The 23,712-nt window shown below is 40.1% G+C and overlaps 1 protein-coding gene across 3 annotated transcripts in view; it reads right to left on the bottom strand.

Moving 5' to 3' along the window:
• The window catches only part of LOC126864034 (protein rhomboid), a 500,063-nt gene that overhangs the window by 344,714 nt on the left and 131,637 nt on the right, over positions 1–23,712 (bottom strand). The gene's annotated exons all lie outside the window — the stretch shown is intronic.

The raw sequence follows: 23,712 nt of genomic DNA, 5'->3' as shown, positions 1-23,712 counted from the left end.
GTTTTATCTCCCCCCCCCCCTCCTCCTTTTTTTAGGGTATACTATGTCCATCGCAAGTACCCGCATTACGGGACAATATTAAACGTTGCTCGTGTCATCCCGCATTTTTCACGAATGAACAGTTTCCCAACGTGGAACACGTAAATACTCTTTTAAATGTTTTAAAAGACAACTGGAATAATCGCGCGAATGTTTCAGCGCTATAATCTTCGTGTTACTTAAATTGTACGAAAATTATACTAATACGTTTGTTATAGCGGGTTGAAACGATATGTTCATCGCTAATTGTTTACAATAACTCGGTACTTTTGCGGATATAATATATTTAGCGACGCAATATAATTTTATCGCAAAGGATAAATATGCGAGATTTATTTTCCTAGCCGAAAACGCGAGTTAGGTTCTTTCTCTTAGGTTTCTTTTCTTTTTTTTATTTTTCATAAATTGAAATGAAATCAAAGGTAATTTCGGATTATTTGCTCGAGATTCAGGGAAAATTAAGCAACCGTTAGCAAATTATTTCTCCAGTAACGTTTTTCATACGTGTCGTAAATTTTCAATCAGAAAATACAGACAGAGAGACAGAGGAATCGATATAACTTTTCTTAGAGGACGATAAGCTCGACGTTCCTATCAAGGACGAGAGAATAGCGGACTGCGGGTTGAAACTACTACGAGGTATAGAGACAAGTTGCTCGTAAACTTCGACTTGAAAAATTTCATCGAGCTTGCCCAACCAACTGCAAACTTATAATAAGTGTGATCGTGAGGAGGATAAAAAAAAAAAAATGGCAAAAAATTGGAAAGGAAGAAAGACACTGTCAATTTGCTTTTAGAATGCAACTTGAAGGATGGATAGTCATATTTTATATAGTATATTTTATACAGTACGTACGAAAAGCATTTACACGTGTTCTTTCCTGCCAAGAAAGCGCCTTGCAATTTACATTTCATTTTTATAGTATTAAATTTACAAAGATTTACCAAATTTACATAAAATATAAAGAATATCCAAAGTAGAGACACGTAATAATATCGACATTAATTACTGTCAAAAAAATAACAATTTTACTCTTATTTCCTTAACACGTTCGATGCGAAGTCGATCAGACTGAACGTCGGACAACTCACCTATGCAAATTCATATTCCTATGAGGCGCAAATAGAAGAGCAACGCCTCGATTTGTTTCATCTACCGATTTTTATACATTTTTTATACAGGCTTTCTATATTTTTGTATATCACGCGCTCTCTGTGCATTTTTACACCCTTCGATTAATCCGTAAACACGCAATACACTTAAATACGTGAAAATTCGCGCTCTACTAATTACAATTAGACGGCGGGTTTCTACGCGTTCATGGGAAATTTGTAAATGAAGAATTGTACAGGATACACGTGATACGAAGAAATATATAAAATATGCAAAGCGCAGCGCCGTTCGTAGTACTTGATAACAGAGAAAACAACTTTTCTACGCAGATTCTATTTCCTTAATTATGAATGCTGAAAACCATGAATTCGCATAAATATCCGCCGTTTAATTACGCTTATTTACGCTGGCTGAACTAAAACACAACGCTGAACAAGGATCAACGAACGAACCAACTGAAACGAACGGAAATCCAACTACACGTGTTGCACCTAAACCGAACCGAATTCGGAAGCTTTTGTTCCCGAAGGGGTGTGATAAAAAATTCCATCCGCTTTTCAGCGTTCGACATGAAAGATTCAAGTTCGACTGGTATAACTCGAAACAATGGTGAGAACAAGGAAGGATCGTAGAACGTGTCGAGGGAGCCGGAGGGCTGTTGAAGAGGAAAGGGCGGCCGAGGGGAAAGACGGAGGAGAATAGAAATGTCTGGAAGCAAGAGCGAATCATCCGGCACCACCTGTGCGAACTACTTTGAGAAACAATTTCTCGCGGTAGTCGCCGGCATTGCGAAGTCGTTCGACCGTTACGATACTGGTTCGATCGAGTCGTTACAATGTCGCGGTACAATGGCTTCTATTCAAACGTCGCAGTGTCGGATGTCGCGATGCATTGGACAGATGGATCGATGCCCACGAGACGACGAATTGCCTGTCCAGCTGTTTGGATGCTCTTTTACCAAAAAAAAAAAAAAAAAAAAAAGGAAAAGAAACCAGAAATCTCGTGGAAAAGAGCCGCTCGCAATTAGGCGAGTCCAGTAGACCGTCGATGTGTTATGGTTCGATGTTATCGTAGGATGGCATGGAAAGCTTTTACGGAGGGTTGAGTGAACCAATCGACGAAATTGTGCCGTAATTAGTCGTTTGCTTGGACTCGTTGTGACTCGAGTTAGTTTAGGTGTGAAAATAATTGGCCACTCGAGGTTTCCTTGGTCGTGCATCGATGATACAAGTAAATCCTGTTTTCATCGCGTTGCAGCGTTTCACGAGTGATAAGCGAAGTATAATTAAGAAGAATGTGTGGAGAGAAAAAGAAAAAATAATAATCGTCGTAGCGAGGTTTACCTTGCAGCTCTTCAAGCATTCTCAATTATTTTCAATTAAACGATTCATTCGATTACTAACCAAACTGCCGGTTAACGCGTATATTTCGAGGGAATTTAAAATCCAAAATTAAACATCCAAAGTATAATAGACTTGTTGTGATATTTCGGGGGTGAAGTGAATTTCTGTTTCAGTTTCATCTTTTTAGGTAGGTTTGTAAAAATATGCACTTAAATACTTGAACATCACACAGTCTACTAATAATGTAAAGAAGTACTTGGTATGAATGAGGTTTTCTATTTTCTTTTTTTTCTTTTTTTCTAAATAAAATAAACGGTAGATAAAACAGATTCTTTAGTTCAAGATCGCATGTCTATTTGGCTGCCTGGCACTGTTATAGTATATACTGTTTAAATTTAATTTATGGTCTTACTTATTCAACTCATCAAGGTACAAATCCAGCGATTATATTTCAAGGTGCAGTTGGGAACGATTAAAACGCTAAAACACCGTGCTATTGTCTTTTAATTAAATTAGTTGCTTTCTAAATTTTTAATTAAGGAAGGAGTACCTCCCTCATCGTGAAACACTGCCATTAGCAAGGATTATATTGCTGCAAAATTAGTCGCTCGGAGTATGCCGGGTGTAGGAATGTAAATTTAATTGTGGGCAAATGTAAGAACGGTAAATGCAACGTAATTTAAACGAAATTTGCATACTAACGTGCAAAATAATGTTACCGATTAACAAGATATAACAGGCACTTGCGGATGGAGAATAAAGAGTTGAAATAATTTCAACGACATTCTAACATTGTCATTGTTTAAAGTAATAAGAATGTTTGCTATCTTCCAGAACTAAAATAATTTACTATCCGAATAGCAAAGTATTCGGCTGGAATGGCACTCTTCACGGGTTTTTGAGGTCAACTGAAGTCCAAGACGAGGGTCGTTTTTCAGGGAAATAAGGCGTGAAAAATTTCGCTCTACCTGTTGATGCGTGACGTCCTCGTAGGCCTTGTCGATAAAATTTAGCTTTCTTAAATTTTAATTTGGTGCTCTTAACCTATTTTTATGGCTTAGTCATATGGCATTTGAATCGTAAATACCGGATTAGGTTTGGGTTAATGTTTTATTTTGCGGTCAGTTAAGCCGTGATCGCTTGGAGCGTTAGAATTGACTGCGCTAAAATCAGTCCGGATACTGTAATTTATTTATAATCTGTTTAATGATATTATTGGTCTTATAATTAAACGTCTCGTGAAAATTATCTTTCATGAAGACATAGAAGTGGAAGCTAATTATAATTGACAGATGTCTTCACCAAATGTGGGTAATGTTATTAGGAAATGTCTTCGAAATTTCACGAATTTTATTTGTACACTCTCCTAATTTGTTAATATCCCTATGAGATTTATTATATTTAGAAGTGAACGCGCAAAGTTAAATAAATAGGCAATGTAATGGGCAATGTCAAGAAATATTTTAACTTTATGTAGAAGATATACAGATTTCGTACAACGAAAGATTTCCCGTCCTTAAGATCCTATTACGTAAAAAAAAGTGCTTCGTTTAATGACGCGGAGTCATAATTACGAGAATCATCCATCACTCGATTAACGTTACAATCATGTTACAATGGCCTTCGTTGACCACGCCGTTCAGCAGCCGGAGAATTGTTCTGTGGGAAGAAACGATATCAGTTTCGATCTCGCGATTTTTTCTTCATTCTTTTCTTTTCTCTTTGCGACGTGAGTCATTTGTAAGAGTCCGTAACAAGAGAGGAATATAATTGTTATCTTTTACATAAGAGAAATATTGCCTTGATAATTATTCCAAATAATTCACAGAAGATAATTGATGCCTGAATCATTTATATTAATATTGTAATCGTTCGTCTATATAAATAATAATATAAGTAATTTCCTGAGAAGCACGCATCCACCCATCGTATATGTATAGGATATTAATATGTAAGAAGCTTGAATTAAAAATGTAGAACAGTATCTCAAGTTTGAAATTAGTTTCCGGTGCTTCGTTATTTATTCAACGAGTGTTAAGAACTGTGACTTTATGTTCACATCAACAGTTACTTGGAAGCTGCCTCGAGTTACTCGTAAAAAATTAATTTGAATCAGCAAGAATCAACAGATCTAAAGCGTGTCAATTAACTCAGAACGGTACACTTCACGCGAATAAAGAATTCATTTTTAACAGTACTTTAGTATTGCCAAGAATTGACATCAAATTGCTAATAACGAATCGCGATAAAAATAATATTTCCAATCTTTTCATCGTTATCGTATTGGTACGCACTCTGTGAAAACACGAAGATTTAATTATTCTCCGAGCTAAAGTTAACATTAAACAGTAAATAACTTACAACACGGCAAAAATGACAGTTTCAATCGTTTCAGAATCGACATTGACAACCGAACAAACGAATTTCGTTTCATTGTTAGCTCAGCGTTATATTACCGCGTTTTTCGACGAAAAACAAAGGGAGAAGCCATATAAATTCTACGCCGAATAATCGTTTCTGCATATAAAACTATTACAACGTTGGCGAATAATGGTTGCAGTTTTTGTTTCGCGGTCACAAAAGCGCGCAACCTCGACTGGCTTCAACAGACAGCCATGGCTAAATGCATTATCCTTTCGCGGATGGTTAAGAGGCTAATAACAATTGCAATTTCTCCCCTGTGTAACTTTGGAACTCGCAGCCTGCGTTCGCGTAAATCCTGCCTAGGTTATTCTCGCCTTTTTTTTTACGCGTTCGTGTTATTTTTCACCCGCGATATCGTCACGCGTAAAAAGGGTAACGCACGTTTTATGGGGCTAACTTTACGCCTCCGGTTAACAGCGTTAACGCTCTCCGAAGGTGGCGCTATTTTCAAACTTACGACGTATACTAGCGACATTTTGCCCAACAAATTTCAAGTAAGATGCTGAAGTCCGAACACCGCACGAATATCAGGGCATATTTGTTCCGGAAGTATTGTTCTTTGTTTACGTCTTGGATTTTTCTTACGATCGTATCAAGCAATTTGTAATATCTGTCAAAAAAATCGTAAACAATGATCAAGGTCCAGGTACATCTCGCAAGATGAGAAGATAACAATATGAGAATGGCGATTTTCCATTAAATCTTATTGCTCGATATAAAAAACGTTTAAACGCTGGAACTTATCATACAATTTATAGTTTCTATCGGAAGAATCGTAAACGACATTCAAAGTTCATGTACATTCTACAGGATGAAAAGATATAAAGACAGAGAATTTTACACCTTAACCTTAATTTAATTTTAAACCTTAAACCTTCTTGTTTCGCGATTATAAGTTACAAAATTCACAGCCAATATTCAAAATCTAAGTACACGTCGCAAAATCGAGAAACGAAGAGGAAGAGAAATTTCGTTAAACCTTATCGCCCCCGCGCAAGAATGCCATTTATACTACGACGTATCGCGCAACTTGTAACATTCATTGCAAAAATCATAACCAACGTTCAAAGTCTAAACACGTTTCATAAAGTGAACAAATGGAAAGGAAGAGAATTTTTCATCAAACCTTATCGTCCCGCGCAAGAATGCCATTTATACTACGACATATCGCCCAATTTGTAATATTAATTGCAAAAATCATAGCCAATATTCAAAATCTAAGTACACGTCGCAAAATCGAGAAACTAAGAGCAAGAGAAGTTTCGTTAAACCTTATTGTTCCGTACAAGGATGCCATTTATACTACGACGTATCGCGCAACTTGTAATACTAATTGCAAAAATCATAGCCAATATTCAAAATCTAAGTACACGTCGCAAAATCGAGAAACTAAGAGCAAGAGAAGTTTCGTTAAACCTTATTGTTCCGTACAAGGATGCCATTTATACTACGACGTATCGCTCAACTTGCAATATTAATTGCAAAAATCATAGCCAATATTCAAAATCTAAGTACACGTCTCATAAAATGAACAAATGAGAAGGAAGACAATTTTTCATGGAACTTTATCGTTCCGCGCAAGAATGCCATTTATATTACGACATATCGCGGAATTTATACTATCCCTTATAAAAATCATAATCAATATTCAAGGTCTAAAAATAGCTGACGGTATGAATAAATGAAAAGGCAGAAAATCTTCCATTAAACCTTATTGTTCCACACAAGAACGCTATTTATACCGGAACGTACGACACAAGCGCACGTAGCTGGATTGATTCTTGCATTATAGAAAGCTATCCGCCTAGATCGTCGTCGCGTATATATCCAGACAAATTTTATTCGCGATCGGACAGTCAGAGGAAATTCATCTTGAAGCGAAACCACGTTAGAGCGAACGAAGCTTCTTCTGCTTAGTCATTCGGCGGTGTGACCCTCCCAAACAGGCGATCGCGTCAAGCGTAATTAGCTCGGTAAAAAATAAAAGGAGGAAGAAAGGTGTTTCTTAAGCGCGACAAACGAAACGCAATTAACGAAGGCAGCGCCGCGAGACCAAGCCAAGTCTTTGTCGATTACACGACCATGGATGCGCTTACGATTAGGAACGAAACGACAATTCCTTTCCCTCTTGCCACTATAATTACACCTGCCGTCAACTGACACTCCACCGCCGTGGAAAAAAAATATTCGCGGCGCGACTGTCTCATTAAAGAGGCAACCGCGCCGCCGGTGCTTAATTTGTCCAACGCGTGAGGCCTCTTTCTATTACCAGACGGGTAAACCTTTCTGCCTGGAATGATAAAACTCGGCGAGATACATGAAAATATACGGCTTGACGAATATTTATTCATTTCGCAACGCGAAATTTTTAAGACACCAGATAGAACTTTTGTCCTCGTTCTTTCAACCAAGTTGCGCGATGAGGTTTTTATTATTCGTTTCTCATTTCGTTGAGGGAAATTTTCATTAATGAGCGAAATTCTGGATAATACAGCTAGAGAAGTGTAGCGGGTGAAGTTATTTGTACATGCCCTTTATTTTCAACCAAGTGTTTTTTGTTAGCAGCTTCCACAAGTTTTATCGCACATTTTATTCTTATCGTATATATTCGATTTTTATAGTCACTACGAAACCATGTGAAACTCAACATACTCGAACTTAATTAATCAGTATATAAACAGAAATATATTAAATGCAATGGTTGTACAGATACTTTTTTCTAGCCACTGTATATATTTATTTAATAATCAAATTTTTAGCCTGTACTGTCTTGAATCGAATTTATAAGAAGTGAATTTATGAGAGTCGTTCGGTTTTTAGGGAGTCGAACGTTAATCGTATATTTACATCCTTAATCGTACATTTAACGAAATGAAGAAACTAACAGAAAGAAAAGCTGAATACCTCGACAGAAATTGATCAAATAGGAAATTAAAACGTAGACGAAAGGATCGCCTTTGGTTTGCTCGATTACCATCGCGACTAATATGGATACTCATAGCGATGAAACGACGTAAAAAGAATTCTAACAGATCTATCTATCTACCTATTCTATCCCGATTTATTTGTAGTAACAAAAGAATTCCAAGGAACTAAATAATTAGGTAGGTCGAAAGCGGTCACCCGTGTGACGAATTAACTCGTGCTCCGACATTAACATTCTGACACAGAGCACGAAGCACGTGGAGTGCAAAAACAATCGGGGCAAACTAAATCGGTAGAAAACGAACGCAGCCGCTGCCGTGAAACAAATTGAACGTCACAGACTCAATTTATTCTATACGATGCGAATTCCAACTCTCGCCGTGCTAAGGAAGATAATTCGAGAGAGGTGGCCGGGAACGGCAGACCACCGAAACACGTTTTCTATGAATTTGCAATGAAATAACACGATGCACCGCTGGTCGTTGGATTCAAGTTGAATACCTCTAAACGTTTTCTCTCTAATTTAGCAAGTACGCGGCAACGTCGACAAAGAAGGAATGCTAAAGCGTGCGAAACGACATCGTTGGCCCGGAGCCCGGCCATTCTTTCCAACGCCTTCTCCGGGCAAGACTCTTGCCGGTACAATACATCGATAGAACCAAGAGAGCCAAGAGAAAGAAACTAGAAAGACAAAGAGGAACAAGAAGACGAAGAAGAAGAAGAAGAAGAAGAGGAGGAGGAGGAGGAGGAAGAAGCGTACGCGGATTTCGCAGACTGTAATTATTGATATCGGCAGCGCGATCATCGGCGAAATGTATTCGTCTAGCGCAACGAGGAAGAAGAGGCAAACCGTGATCGAGGAAACGAAAGAGGATGAGCGCAAAGAGGAAAAGAGATGAGAATGGAAGAGACACGGGGATGGGTCAAAGGTGATCTCGAATACTCGACGATACGGCCGCTCGAAGCCAACAAAGATCTCTGCCCACCTTGATTTCGCCCTCCTCCACCTCCTAACCCCTTTTAGTTTCCGTCTCTGTCCAACTCTGTCGTCGAGTTATACGAATGTAGGCAGGTATGCACGACTGTACTACGACCATATAGGTAGATACGACCGTAAACCATAAAGATCTCATACAGAGGGCCGTGGATCGCCCATTGACCACCCACATGGCCTTCCAGCCCCCTCTTCCACGCATCTACCTCTATCGCTCTTGCGAAAAGCAGGAATATTCACCTCTTGCTTCAGATTTCTTCTTTTGGCTTTAATATACGTGTAGTTTTCAGTTAGCTGTCCCGTGTAATTTAAAGGGACTTTTGTTGAGCATTTCGGCTCGACGTATCCTTTTTGGACGTTAGGTAATAACGTCTGTGTTACTGCGGGAACGTTGGTTACATCGTCTGGGAGGTTTCGGTCTTTTGGTCGTGCAATATTTACGATTGTATAATTTTATTCGAGTTAACTTTACTGTAGATCGCGCGATACGCGTTTGAAATTCGTTTTCTCTTTGACCCTGCTAATCATTATTAATCTACGTTGTTCCGAGAAGCTACTTGTAGCTTGAAAGTATTAGTTTGAAAAGACCATTACTCTTCGAAACTCGTCAAATTGTCACAGTGTATTATTCGTAGAACAAATGTTTGAACGATCTTCCATTGTACTTCGTATACATTGCGCTGTTTTCTTCGTGTCGTTTAACACGCGACTTCTCTTTCTCTCTTCCTATTTACAACTTTTTCAGTTTCTAGCACGAAACGTAGCTCGCTGTCTCTTATTCAAAATACTAAAGAGGCGAAGCTTTCTTTGTTTCATTCCGATGCTGCTGCTCAACTTCGCACAAACGTAGTCATTTTCTCGGAAGTAAATATTTCCAGAGCTGCGTTGAAAATCTATCATTTTGTCTTTCTCAACCATACTCGTCTAATTGAATAATTTAAAATAATTCTCGCGCAATATCGTGAAAGCTGCAGCGTCTTAAATCCACTGACCGTGAATAAATTGTCAGCTGACGTCGAACGATAATTTCGGCGAGGTAGCAGGAATCCGATACGCGTCTGCTGTCGGTGACGCTTCTAAAATAAATTGTGTAAAGAATTAAAATGTGGAAGATCGCGGATTTCTATTCGTATTCAACGCGGCCAGGTTACTCGCCAGATAACCGACTCGTATTTCAAGCCGGCGAACAATTTCGGATCGCGGTCGCATCGAAACGTCCCGTTTTGAATTTCATTTGCAGAATCGTAATTTTTCCCAATTCCATAAGATCCCTTGGTGATCTCTCTCTCTCTCTCTCCTCTCGCAGAGGCGTTATTGGTCCACATAACTAGCCATAGTTCGCCGGATCGTACGATCGGTCGTTTAATGCCTCGTTCGCGCTTCTCGAACGGACGAAAGCCGGTTCGATGAATCGATATATTTCTACGAGGTGTCCGAATTCGTTAAAATGAAATTCCGCCGGCAAAACAAGCTTTCAATTAACCTGTCACGTTATTTCAACAGTGCCGGCTGCAATGATCGTACAACGAAGAAAGCAATGAAAAGTGGCCTTCGAAAGACCAGACAAGGCGAAGCTGACGAAAGAAATAGAGGCCGAGAGAAAAGGCAAAGGACTGAGTTTCCCGAATCGACGCTGTTTGATCCCTTTGCGGCGCCGCGTCTCTTCCTCTCTGTCCTCTTCCATCCTCGCGTTTCATAAAGACGGATAAATGGATGTCCTCGGGAATCCTTCAGTTTTCTCGTTCCTCTTTCCGATCTTATCTCGACGCTGGCTTCGAGTCGAGCTCCGCCAATAAACAGGAGAAACCTCAGCTTATTTCTTAGTATTTTTGTAAGAAACGGTTAGGACGTTTGATCCTCTTTGCTCGCGTGTTATTCGAGCGTCTGCGTATATTTATTATTGTCTATCGCAAGTGACTTCGAATTTCGTTGCAACGTTTCAGACATTCCTGTGCAAAAATTCCGTCGTAGAATCGTCCATTAAATATCAACGCTAATGAATCCACGCAACAAGGACAAGTTGGACATCGTGGGCTTCCGTCGCATCGTGTTAGAATTCATAATTTTACTATTTTACGAGGACAATTAGTTGGCTCGTAATTTGTAAAACTCACTCGCTCGTAGAACTTTGCTCGTTTTATTATTCGACTTGTTGCTGTTATACGAATGAAATGCATCAACACATAGAAATCGTAAATTTTTCGTAGCAACGTTAGATCGATTCTGTGCGGAAGAACTGTTACGATGTACTTCGAATCTAAAATTTCACAAATCTTACCTCGAAATTCACTTTACACCATTATCTTCGTATTTCTGTATAACTTTGTACATCTGTCGCTGAGACAAAAGACAACGTCAGAAATTCATTATTAACCGTTCCAACCGACTGTAGTTTCGTTAAAAGCCGGTCGAATAAAATGCTTCAGAAAGGCATCTTTGAATTTTTAATCATTTCAACGCTTGGTACTTTACCGTTGTCCATTAATCCGTGCCGGCAGGAGAAAAGCCACGGTTTTCGATGAAACGTCCACGAACAAACGATAAAAACTTTCCTAAGCCACTCTGTTCCACGGATATGCATAAAATATCAAGTGAAAATTCATAAATCCGGAGATCCGTCGAGTGGAACTTTCGTCAGTTGGTTTCTGTTGACGAGCTATAAAATCGGATTGAAAGGGGAATTTTCTCGCGGAGCAAGTTTGAAAAAGTTTAGAAATCGGAGAGGAGCGGCGATATTTAATAACGAGGGCTCACGCGAGTTCGAGAAAGAATCGACTAAACGACCTCTCGAAGGGATCCATCCGTTTCGGCGTCGACGATCATTAACCTTTCGTACGTCCATTAGCCTGCACGTCCGGATAAAGTAATTAGCCTCGACCTTTACAGCGGTTCCCTCGGCCCGGCTCCTTTGCCGCATTCTTTGCCCGCTCTTCCTTCCCCAATTTGGCAATTAGCTGCGCGCTAACATTGCTACCGTACTGATTTCTTATCTGCTGCCATTAAAATCCACTTCGCCTTCTTAGCGATCGACTATCATTTCAACGATCTTTAAGGGATCGACTTTTATTCTAACGAGAAGTGTTCGATCAGAGTAGCGGGTCCTGATAGCTGAATTTCAATGGTATCGTAGGAGAGTAACAATAGATGCAATAAGATAGCCAAGAAGTGGTTCTATATCGATTTAGATTATCGGAGAAACTATTTAAAGAATTACATGGTGAAAGTTTGTATAGTTCGTGGATTTAATGGTTGTTGTAAAACATTGGGAATAAACGAAATAGAAAATTCGAAGAAACTTATCCAGTACCTGAATTCGAATCAGGATTCAACCGACGATAGATACGATAGAACGACCAAGAAATGGTTTTACATTGATCTACGTTATCAGAGAAACAATTTAAAAAAATCGCATAGTAAACGTTTGCAAATTTCATTACTTTAAAGCTCGTTGAAAAACATTTGAAATAAACGAAGTAGAAAGTATCGTATCGTATCTGAATTAGGATCACGAATACCACAGGACTCAAGCGACATTGGATACCACGAAATAACCAAGAATTAGTTCCACGTTGACTCAGATTATTATCGGATAAATCATTTATGATAAACCATGATAGAGCGAAAGTCTGTAAACCTCGTCGATTTAAAGCTTTCCGAGAAAATATTCGAAACGAGCGAATTTGGAAAATAGAAGAGAATAGAAGAGAATAGAAATAGAAGAGAATAATCGTGATATGGTTGAACTGAAAAGATACCATCGAATAAAATGATTAAAATAACCTACGGATATATACAAATATTTTTAAAGTTCTATCGATCGATCGGAGTTTTCTATCGCAGCGTTTTAAAAATCTATTACCAGACAGATTAATTTCTTTCTGTTCACGCGGACATTCAATTTTCCTCGTGGAGTACGATGGCTTTCAGAGACGATCGCGGAAGCAACCGGTCTGAGACGGGAATTTCGATCGCAGCATGCGTATTCGAGACCGGTGCTCGACTATCTCCCTCTCAAGGTCCAGCGGAGGCTCGAGGCGACCCGTGGGAGCCACGCGCCTGCCGTGCGCCATCTTCTCCCTCCACTCGCTTCGCTCGCTTCCTTCCCTTCACGTTCGAGCACGCTGCCAACCTTCCTTCCGTTCGCCTTCTTCTCACGGCCAGCTCGAACCTCGACCGTGCGTTCCAACAGCGAAGGGAACGACCGAGCTTACCGATACCCCGTTAATAGGCCAGTTGAATCAGCCTTGGTAACATTCATTTTGGTAAAATGTTTTCGTTTCGTCTACAGCTCTCGTTGGAAGATCGCTGCAACTACCATGTTGCATCGTGAAAGTTACTCTAATGGAACGGTTTAAAAAAGAACAGTTGCAAATAAAACTATTCTCCGATGGCAAATAAAACGGTAGCAGTGGTAACGCGTTGGATCGAAAAGCGAGCCTTAAAAGCTGAATCCTGTAAATGCAAACTACATATATTCATTGTAAATTTTGAAGAGCGCGATGAATAACGAACTTGAAGAAATGTTTTAGTTCTACCGGCGTATACACGGTTTTTAAAGCGTTGTTCCCACTATCTGACACATTTTCATGGGAATATTAAAAACTCGTTAGAGAATGATTTTACTTTCAGATTTTCTTAGGAGGAAACCTTATGCATTAGGAATATTTCTTCTCGTAGAGAATGGCAAATTATACACTCCGCGTATTGCTGATACAATAATCTGTTATTACGAACAGATTATATTTTTTTGCGTTGTGTTAAAGGTTACGTTAAAAAATGGTCGAGATAATTAAGACTAAATGGTCGTTTTAAGTTTACGTTGAACGCTATTACGCCTTTAACATCGTCGAGCAAATTGACTTTTAAAGTTAAAACTTTACCTCGCGGCGCACAGTTTGATTGCGTTCGACAACGATAATTAACAGGTTGGTTCGATTAAAATGGACTTTTACATTATCCAATTCAAAGTACTGTCTCTTTATTTACACGTGTTCTCGTTTAAATTCCATTAAATCAATTAAGAATAACGTTACAATTATTCAAAGGGACCAAAACGTTAAAATTCAAAAGGTAGCCAAATTTCAGGCGATTTCTTATCTAAAGGAGAATCGTATTACATGGAAAATTTTTTCGCGAAAGAATCTCACCGATTACTCGAGCGATTAATATTTAATTCATTAATTTCTAACATGAAAGCAGAGAACAAAGAGGATCCACAAAGTAGATTCGTTAAAACTGTGTTACACGCATATTATATCGTTGTTTCCTCTACGCTGATAGAACGCTAAATAGTTAAATAGCGAACTGTCCGGAAATTAACAGGAACTTTTGTCCTTCAAAAAAAAAAAAAAAAAAAAAAAAAAAAAAACAAGAAAAAAACGAAATTCGATCGTGCAAATAAATTCGACGAAATTACAAATGAAAGGTTAACGCGACGTTTTAACGGACCGTAACAGCTTCAACTAGTTATGGTGAGAATCCAATCCTCAAAATATCCCAAGAAGCAACGATAAGAAACGAGAAAGAGAAGTGGACAAAAAGACGGTGTATCCAACGATAGTAAATGCCATTTCTGCAGTGCAATCTCTCAGGCGCGGCTTATATAAAAACATAGGATTCATGTTCCATTGAGCGGATAGAAATAATGGTGGACGGTGGAAAGGGAAAATCTGGAATCGGCGGTGCGCGCAACAAGAAAAGAAGGAAGGGTTGCGGTGGCCGCGAAGGGGGACGCGACTTCCCTGAAAAATGATGGGATCCAATATCGCGGCCGATTCGAAAGCGAACTGGAGCAGTTGGCTGGACGTATAGAGAGGCCACCTTTCGCCCTCTATTTTCTTTATTATCGTCGGACGGGTGTGCACGGTCAATGGACGTAAGAAACGTAACCTGGAAAAGGAAACGTACCTATCTATATCTAACAGGTCGCGGAAGGACCAGGTTCCTATGTCCTAGCGGATCGTTCCATTGGCCACGATTTCAAGGCTGATTACTCGTGCAAAGTGAAAAACTTTCCATCGATTTCATTCGTACTCGCGACACGAGTACGAGGTGTATCGTAAAACGTGATTTTGTAACGTGCAGTGAAAGCTCGATTATCCGAAAATTCGAATAATACGGAAAGATCTATCAGCGTTCATAAATCGTACAATAAGAGATCATAGAAATCTTCTGATAGCGTAACGGCGTATATTTATCTGGATTTAATTCGTTATTTAATCGGTCGAGAGTTTAATTGTTTTCACGATAATCGACTATTTGCACTTTTGTACTCTTCGTGCTCAAATTTCGAAGTAAACGAAGTTATGGCGAAAGTTCAGAGTATCTCGGACAACACGGAATTGCCTTTGAACGAGACCTCGGTGTACTTGGTGCTTAGTTTTTATATTTTATTAACGCTCAAACGAGCCGCTCATTTGTTAAATCGACTAACCGCTCAGTTACACGGGATCCTCTTATACGGAATACCGAAACAACGTCCACCTACTCGTTGGAAAAAATACAGCAATAAAAAAACAATTTTGACAGAAACAAAAAAGCAGGAGAAAAAAAGAATCTTGCATTTTGTGTCCTTTAAACGAGATAGATGAACCTGCGCCAAAAATCTGTCATAACTACGAACCATTTGTTAACTCGCTCGGATTGCTCACGCTGCAGCAGCGTAAGTTTATGTCAGATCTAACGTTTATTTACAAAATCACGAACAATCGCATAAATTGCTCTGACATTCCCAGTCTCATCGAGTTTAATGTTCCGTCTACAACTTTCAGGTCCCACCCACCATTCCACTCAACTCGGCATTCAACGATCTCTGCCCTAAACAACTGTCTTGACCGTATCTGTAAACAGGCTAATCCCTTCGCTCGTAAACTCGATTTCTTTGGTGGCTCATTACCATCGTTCAAGACTCCGGCGAAATCTGCTTTACACGTATTTAGGTCAACAGTAGGTTCGCACCGCGCTCGATTTATACCTATTTCGTATACCTGTACGTACGTTATTTCCACTTGCTTCATTGCACCAAGTGCAAAGATGTAACCCGTTAACCAATAAATAAATAAATGTAATATCAAAAAAAGCTAAATGAGTATAGGAGAGGGAGAAGGGTGCGAGAGTTGAGGGTCAGCATTTTTTGACCTGGGAAGACAGAAGTTGCGAGCCGAGTGTTAGAATAAGATGCACGAAGATATTGCGATCAGTTTTTGCATTGGGTGTTGTTTGTTAAAATAAAACTAAACTTCATTTCAAATAGAACACCCTTCCTTGTCCTTTCTTTAGACTATTTAGGTACTACATAAATAAAAAGATTGGTGGAATGATATAAGATAAGCATCGTTTAACACTCGATACTACGGTTTTGCAACGACGACGACTTACGGAATTGATAATCAAGCTAAAGGTATTTAGCTCGAACATTGAACGTTTTCTTGTTGCCTCGTCGAGCGACGAAGAAAATCGACCGACGGTTTCATTTGGAACGATTAACGGTTGGTTTTGTATTGTTGGCACTGGTCGACGCGGTTGCAGTCGTATTAAACACGCTGGTTGTTTTGTCCAGCTCGGTAATCTGTTGTGCAATTAACATAGAGTGTCGTGCAAAGGTCCTAGATTAGCTACCAAAATCATATATAGATATAGTTATGTAGATATATGTAGAGTGGATTTACCAAATAATGGAAGCATCGTTTCTAAATTTTGTTCGTTCGAATAGAAACGAAGGAATTTTAGTTCTATATTTGGTACAGTTGTATCGCTCATTCACCCTTGAATCGTATTATTATTTTATTATCGATATTGGCTAGAACGTCCAATTTTTTATAATAGCCACTAAGCGAAATTACTCTGCGTAAGTGCAGTAAATGGAAAAAATATTTTATGCATACCGGAAGGAAAATATGACAGCTGCGTCCTATATGCTCTTCACCTCCATTACCGAAAAGGCCGATGAGAGATATCTTTTTTTATTTAGAGCGACAGTGCTTTTAACCAACACTTCGCAGTATTGCGAAATGCAAATTTAATCGAATTGCTTTTTCTCGAAGAAGTATAAAGCTGATGATATACGTTCCTATATATCTTTCATCTGTACGTTATATCCGTACGTTCTAAATCACATTTAGAAATTAGAAAATACGAAACGTCCAGGCTTCGACTTTGTTAACTTTTCAATGCTAGTTCCGACTCGTTTTCTGCGTCAATTTCCAATGTTAAGATTCGCGTCTCGCGGAGCATCGTATCGTGAATTCGACTAAATTGGTCTACCATCGTTTATGCTGTTACTTAATGTTTGTTAAACCAACCCATAGAAAATAGATTCGAACATGTCAAAATTCGACGATCCAGTATGCCATTCGCCAATCAACCAAACATAGTTTCAAGTGAAATTCTCGATCGCGCCATTAATCACCACGGTAATCAAAATCCACTTTCCGTGCTCAAACAACGATTAACAAATCTTGTCTGGATTCGACGTCCACCACCAAATCCAATTAACGATACTTAGTTTATGTTACATCAGTGTCCATCTTTATCGCGTCTAAATTAATTAATTGTCCGTTTGTGGAGGTTAATGCGAGAGCGACTTAATTTGTTCGTGACAAGAGACGTTCCAGCCGATCGTTTATTAAATTATGGGATATCGATTGGTACGTTCGCGGAGCGGCGAGTTTATCGTTCAAATGAGAACGAAATGGGAACAAAGCGAGCTGCAAGACAGGTGTCGCGCGGCCAAGTTAAGCGGATGGAAGATACACGGGATGCAAAGTAATGGAAGTGTCAGAGACAAGTGCATTTGTTCTGTCGTTTGCACAAAATCGATTTCTCACAATGACTGCCTCGTGTCCTCCGCGTTATGCTATAGAACGAAGATCCAAACGATAGGTAAATAGGTTCTCGAAGCGAGGGCTGGCTGAAAAACGGAAACGGATTTCACAGTTCCCTGTTCCTTGTTGTTCGAGACACACATTTTCATCCAGTCACCTGCAGTACACCACGTCTTTCATTGTGCGAAACTTCACCAAACGCGATTGTCGGGGACAGATAAATTATGTCAATACTAATGGGTATACATGTACCAATACGCACGAAGCCTGTAGGTCAGTCATCTACTTCAAAATTGGGCAAATGTAAGTGATGACAAAACGATGGTCGTTTATCTCGAGATTGTATACAACAAAACAAGTAACTAACACGTAAAATGGTAATACGAGCAACACGAGCTAACGTAAAGTTTATAATTTACATAAAATACTGAAGCTTTAAAATGGAAGGTAGCCGAAGGTTTTTGACCGGTAGTCAAATGTTCAACGATGATTGGAATCGTGCAAGACATTCTAAAGAAATTGGAACGTTTTCGGAGGTTCTTTAGAACGTGAGAGATCGATGTTGAGAATGTTTGACACGATATACGGAAAGAGAAAGAGAAAAAGAGACGCCTCGTTGGTATATTTTCACGAAGAGCACGCTTGAACTAATGGAATATTTAAAAATTAATCGTGTATGCGAAGTATGAATATCAGGCAATACACAAGACGTACTCCATGCCAAACTCGGCACACAAAACTACAATTTAACCACGATCTAGCCAACGTACAAGTACCAGAGTATTTCTGGAGTAGAAGCAATTCGCAGATAAAGCAACCATGTAGATCTCCTTCTCTCGTGTATCTTGATCAGCGGCGAAAGAAGTAGCAGAATAAAGGACGAAAATCATGAATCTATAAACAGCCCAAGAACGTTAACCTCGATCGTGAGATTTTAACCGTATCCTACCTCCCTCTTCAACGCTGTCCACCCTTTTTCACGACCTCTAGCCTGTTCTTCTCTTCGGTTGCTTTCTCTCTATCGCGTCCATTGATTCCCAACTTTCCCGTCGTCTTTTTACGCCGTCTGCGTGCCTCGCGGTTCAGACGGTCGTTTGCTTTTCTCTCCCCTTCTAATCTATCTGCTTTCCTCTCGCGTCTCCGCGTTCGTTTCTTCCTCAGATCGAGAGAGCGCCGCGTGTCTCGCCGGAGTACGAGCACGTAACGCCTTCATTTGGACGGTTCCAGCAGGCCGAATATCTTACCTGGCGATGCTGGGTCCAGGCGCCGGATACAGAGGGGGCAGGCGTATCATCGCGAGACCCTGGGAAATACGCCCACGCACTCGGCCACTCGCCAGATTTTTCTCTTCTTCTGTTTGTCCCGAGCGCGGCGCACTGTCCACGCGTACGCCAGATCGCTTCATCGAGATGCACCGTCGCCACTTTTATTTCGTTCGTTTCGTTTTTACGTTCCGACACGTACGGATAATGGATTCGTAATGTCGATAGCCGTGGATATGTCATGGGATCCGCTCGCCGTTCCTCCGCAGCTCTTTCGCTTTCGCTTTGTAAAGTAATTCTGAGGATGATCGCTGTACGTATGGCGAAGCGGAATTCTTTTTCCTTTTGTCTCGTACGGTAATTCCAAAGACGATTGCTCCGTAATGCGAACTTTTTAGAGGCTCTCTTTATCCAGTACCTAGTCGTAGTTTCGTTCCTTAGAGAACTTTTTTCATTTCGAGGAGAATACCAAAATAGCAGTCGGTTATTAGAGGTTGATGTTTGATCCTTTTATCCCTAAACCGTACAACGTGAAAAATATTTCGACCGATTGCGTGATGAATGAGCGGATTCGTATAATTCTTTTGATGCTGAACGAGTAAGAATTGTTTATCGATGGAATAAAATTTGTTGCAACTTTATAGGTAGTGCGAATCAAAATGTTGATTTAATGGTTATTATTCATTCAGATAGTTCGTATAATTCCTTTGATTCGTATCTTGTTAATGATATTTGGTATCTCTAAATTCATGTGTAATATTTAATTATGCCTCCTCTAAGCTATTGTTCGTCGCTCCAACGCTGATATCATATACGGAATTCTGCGACGTAATAAAAATTCCGACGATTTAACGAAAATAAAGTTTATCCAACAAGTTGGTATTTTCGAAGAAGAAAGAACTGTGAAAGACGAAGAAATTACGGGCCACGAGGTAACACGTAAATTATATCAAACGTAAAGATGCAAACATCATCCAACAGGATAGTTTCGCAAGTCGAAAGGGAATAAGAGAAACTAATATTTTAACGAAGGCATACGGGCAGTTGGACATGTGCCAAACGTTACATCACCGGTCTTGCCACGAGCATTGTTACTCGTAACATCATCTCGTTTGTTACATCGGACGGCTTGATGTTTAGTTTTGCGGTCGATTGAAATGCTTCGAGCGACAGGAAGTAGAAAGAAACAGAAGACCGAAAGTTCGACGGCGTCTCGCGGAAGTTTCAACTGTAATTTCGCGGCGTCCCGTGGGAAGAAGAGATTTCTTCTCTTGGCTTTAACCTGGCTCTCTGCCTTTTTCTATCGTCGCAGGCGACTAGATTTAATTTACGAGTTCATTTGCATCGCGCGAACCGTAACGGTCGTCGCCTTTCCGCACGGCGGACTTTCCATTTCTCGCGTTCCCCTCTCAAGACCGTTGTTTGCCTCGGATACGCTCTACAAATGTTCCGCTGGCGAATATTTAAGACTCTCGCGTCTTTTGTAAAAATTTGTCCGTTCTTTCGTAAATAACCTTTATCTTTCGTAACATTTTTGCACTTGTAGTTTCTAGAGAAATTTGTTGCTTGACTTAGTACGTCAAAGTGACAGGAGAGCAAGAGGGTTGCAAAGTGTTCGTTCGGGATCGCCAGGATTCTCTAATGTAACGACTCTTCTGGAAAATTTCACGATGAAAATCTTCAACGCATATTTACTTCGATATTCTTCTTCTACGTATAGCGACATTCCTGTACCTCTACTATATCAAATTTCACTATATATTTCTTACTTTCACATAGCAAACAGTCCGCAAGAAACAAGCTCCTCGCGCTATTCTACTCGTCGTCCAACGCGTCGAATCAATTTCCAAGTGATTCGCCTTTCCACAGAAGAACACTCGCAAAATCACATCAAAAGATTCGATTGGAAGAAAGGGAAAGAGTGGAATGTATGAAATTAATTTGCACGGAATCAAACGCTCCGGATATCTCTGGAAATCCTAAATTCGCTGGCATATCTAAACGAAAAAAGGGAAAGTGGACGAAAGGAGCGATGGAAAAGGATCGGCGAGAAAGGGCAATGGAAGATGGAAGACGAGGAGAAAGAGTTAAAGGGCGTACGGTATGCGAACGTGGGCGTGGGTCCAGACTGGGCGCGTGTCCGGACATTCCCCGTGGGTAGAAAGAAGCTGAAACGAGTTAGGTATACCGGAGAATAGAGAGGAGAGAGAACGTAAGGGACATCGGAGAGACTACCACGGGAGAAAGAAGGCAGGACCGCATCCCGGGTGGGCAGGATCGGTTCGAACTCTCAAAAATTTATGGCCGGCGCTTCGACCTACGAGCGGGAGGTGTTACACCCGGGTCCTACAGGTCGGGACCGTAAGATTTACGCAACGCCGCCAGGAAAGTGAAGAGAAGTACGAGCGGCGCGCGCTCTCGCGCTAACGAAAGAGAGATCGCGCTCGTTAATGTCCGGCTGGATAATCGATAGTATTGTCTGCGGCAGCAGCAGCACCGAGATCCGAAACGAGCGGCAGAAACAAACCCAGCGTATTGCGCGTGCTGCGATCTATTTCGTTTACTTCGAGGCTCGTCAAATTTGACGCATCGTTTGTCGGGATTCGCGATGGCAATTTTTTCCGTTTGTCGGTTCATTTACCCGGCCGCGGAAAAGCAATGCAGCGATCGTCTGGGTTAGATCTGTGACACGGGAGATCGAAACGCGGGAAAATTATCACATTTAACATATTCGGGATGGAAGAACGGTTTTTAAGTTTACACTGTTTCGTACGTGTCGAACGTGCGAAGCGTGTCTTGCGTTGAACGCCTACCGACGCAATATCTGCAAGCTGTGTGTATTAAAACTACCCACAGGTTCTGTAGAACCACGTTAATTCAACTTTGACCACAGTGTGTTTATCGGAGGTGCTGTGTCGATGAATCAACTGGCAAACGTCTTTCTCCATTCTGGCAACACTTCGTATTTCTTATCTGAACATTTTTCTAAACTTTCTTCATTATCTGAATGCCTAGAATAAAAGCCATATAAATATCGTACTGTTTTCTTAAGGCACCCTGTATACAGGATGTCCCGGTGTAATCTCCTTGGACAAATATCTCGAAAGAGCTAGAGAACAGATAGCAGTGAGAGATAGCGGTAAAAGATTCAGACGAGAGTTGTAGAATGTCACGGAGGTGGAAAAAATGAGCAATTCGTTGTTCGCCTGAATTATTGATAATCGATTCCAAATATTTTTTATTTCTCATATATATACGTATATGATAATGCTATAGGAGAACAAAATATATTAATGATATACTAATATTTTGATATCGTACGTTATATTATTCATCGTATTATTCCTTGTTTTGTATATGATTAATTTTAAAGGGAAGCTTCCTCGAACTCGAATCTTAACGTCTCTTTATTATTGGCGTTCTCGGTTGGCATATGAAAATTCGTTTATCTCTGCTAGACAACTGGAATTTCGATTCGTCACTGCATAAAACATTCTTTCACATTTCCGAGGTCCAGTTCTCATGCTCTCTAGCCGGCCATAGCCTTTCCTTTTTGTTTTGTGGCTTCGAGAAGAGTGGTTTTGTGTGCTGCAACTGGACCATGCAATCCAGCAGCTGCTAATCTACGCTTTACGGTACTCACGGATCATGAGGTTTCACGGGTAATATTCAAACTTCCTTGAATTGTCGAAGCTGCAACTCCTTCATCGACGTTACTCTTATTCTCGCATTTCGTGTTCCGATCGTTACTTCATCATCGAGAGAAAATGACATCATTTTCTATTACGAAGAGCTTGTGCGTCCGATATTATTTTTAAAGTATAAGTATTATACTATATGGCGGGCTAAAAGATGACAGTATCGCAAGTCGAGGTTCTGATAATTTGTTTGCTCCCAAGAGATTCTTGCAGCCGTTGATGATCCCTTTGGTTTTCCAGTTGATTAAATTTATTGTCAATTTGGCTATAGAACATTATTTTATGAAAAATAGCAGTGAATCGACATACTCCTCTACGTTTCTCAATCGTCTGAATAACAAGATAAAATCTCGGAAAACCATTAGTTTAAGAAATTATCGACGATTCCGTGTTAGATTAAAAAAATGCATTCGGAAATGAACAGTACTCGAGTACGAAAGATCGAGCAACTGTTACAAGAATAGATACGACCACTCAACTGGAAATCTACCACTTAAACGCGAAGGGCGCCAAAGTTCCATTTCCTCTGATTCCTCAGATACCACCTCATTGCCCCTTGGAATGCAATTTATTTTCAAGTTCGCGGCGGTGTGAAAGCTTTTTCTTAAACGTTTTCGAAACTCGCAAAAGTATTCCGTACTGTTGATTTCGATGTGCTCTTGCAAGATTACAGTATCGCTAGATTCAAAGAGAATATTCTATAGAAACGCGGATAACAAATTTATAATAGACACTCAACGAAAAGAGAAACTTTGTTTCGCTGTAACGTTGAAATTTCGATATTCCCCTTCCATCGGCTGGTAATGGAAATCATCCCTCTCTGTAATTTTCAACGAAGCGGAAGTTCCGTGGAATTTCCGTAGCGACGTTATATTAACATAAAAAAAATTCAGTCTGAACGATGACAGCATGCGCGTTCTGAAAACGAAGGGCAGATGGTACCGACATTCTTGTTCACATCCCTCGAGCGAATTCATCCGGAAAGATCGTATTTTCTTTGTTACTGCCAATCAGGCTGACACTTGTCAAACTCTTCAATTTAACTGAAACAAGAAAATATCGCAAGGATCCTAGGTCGAAAGTTACGAGGA

Source organism: Bombus huntii, chromosome 3 (genome assembly GCF_024542735.1).
Source record: "Bombus huntii isolate Logan2020A chromosome 3, iyBomHunt1.1, whole genome shotgun sequence".
NCBI classification, from domain to species: Eukaryota; Metazoa; Arthropoda; class Insecta; order Hymenoptera; family Apidae; genus Bombus; species Bombus huntii.
The sequence above is the reverse complement of the archived record's forward strand: the minus strand, read 5'-3'. Positions and strand labels throughout refer to the sequence as shown.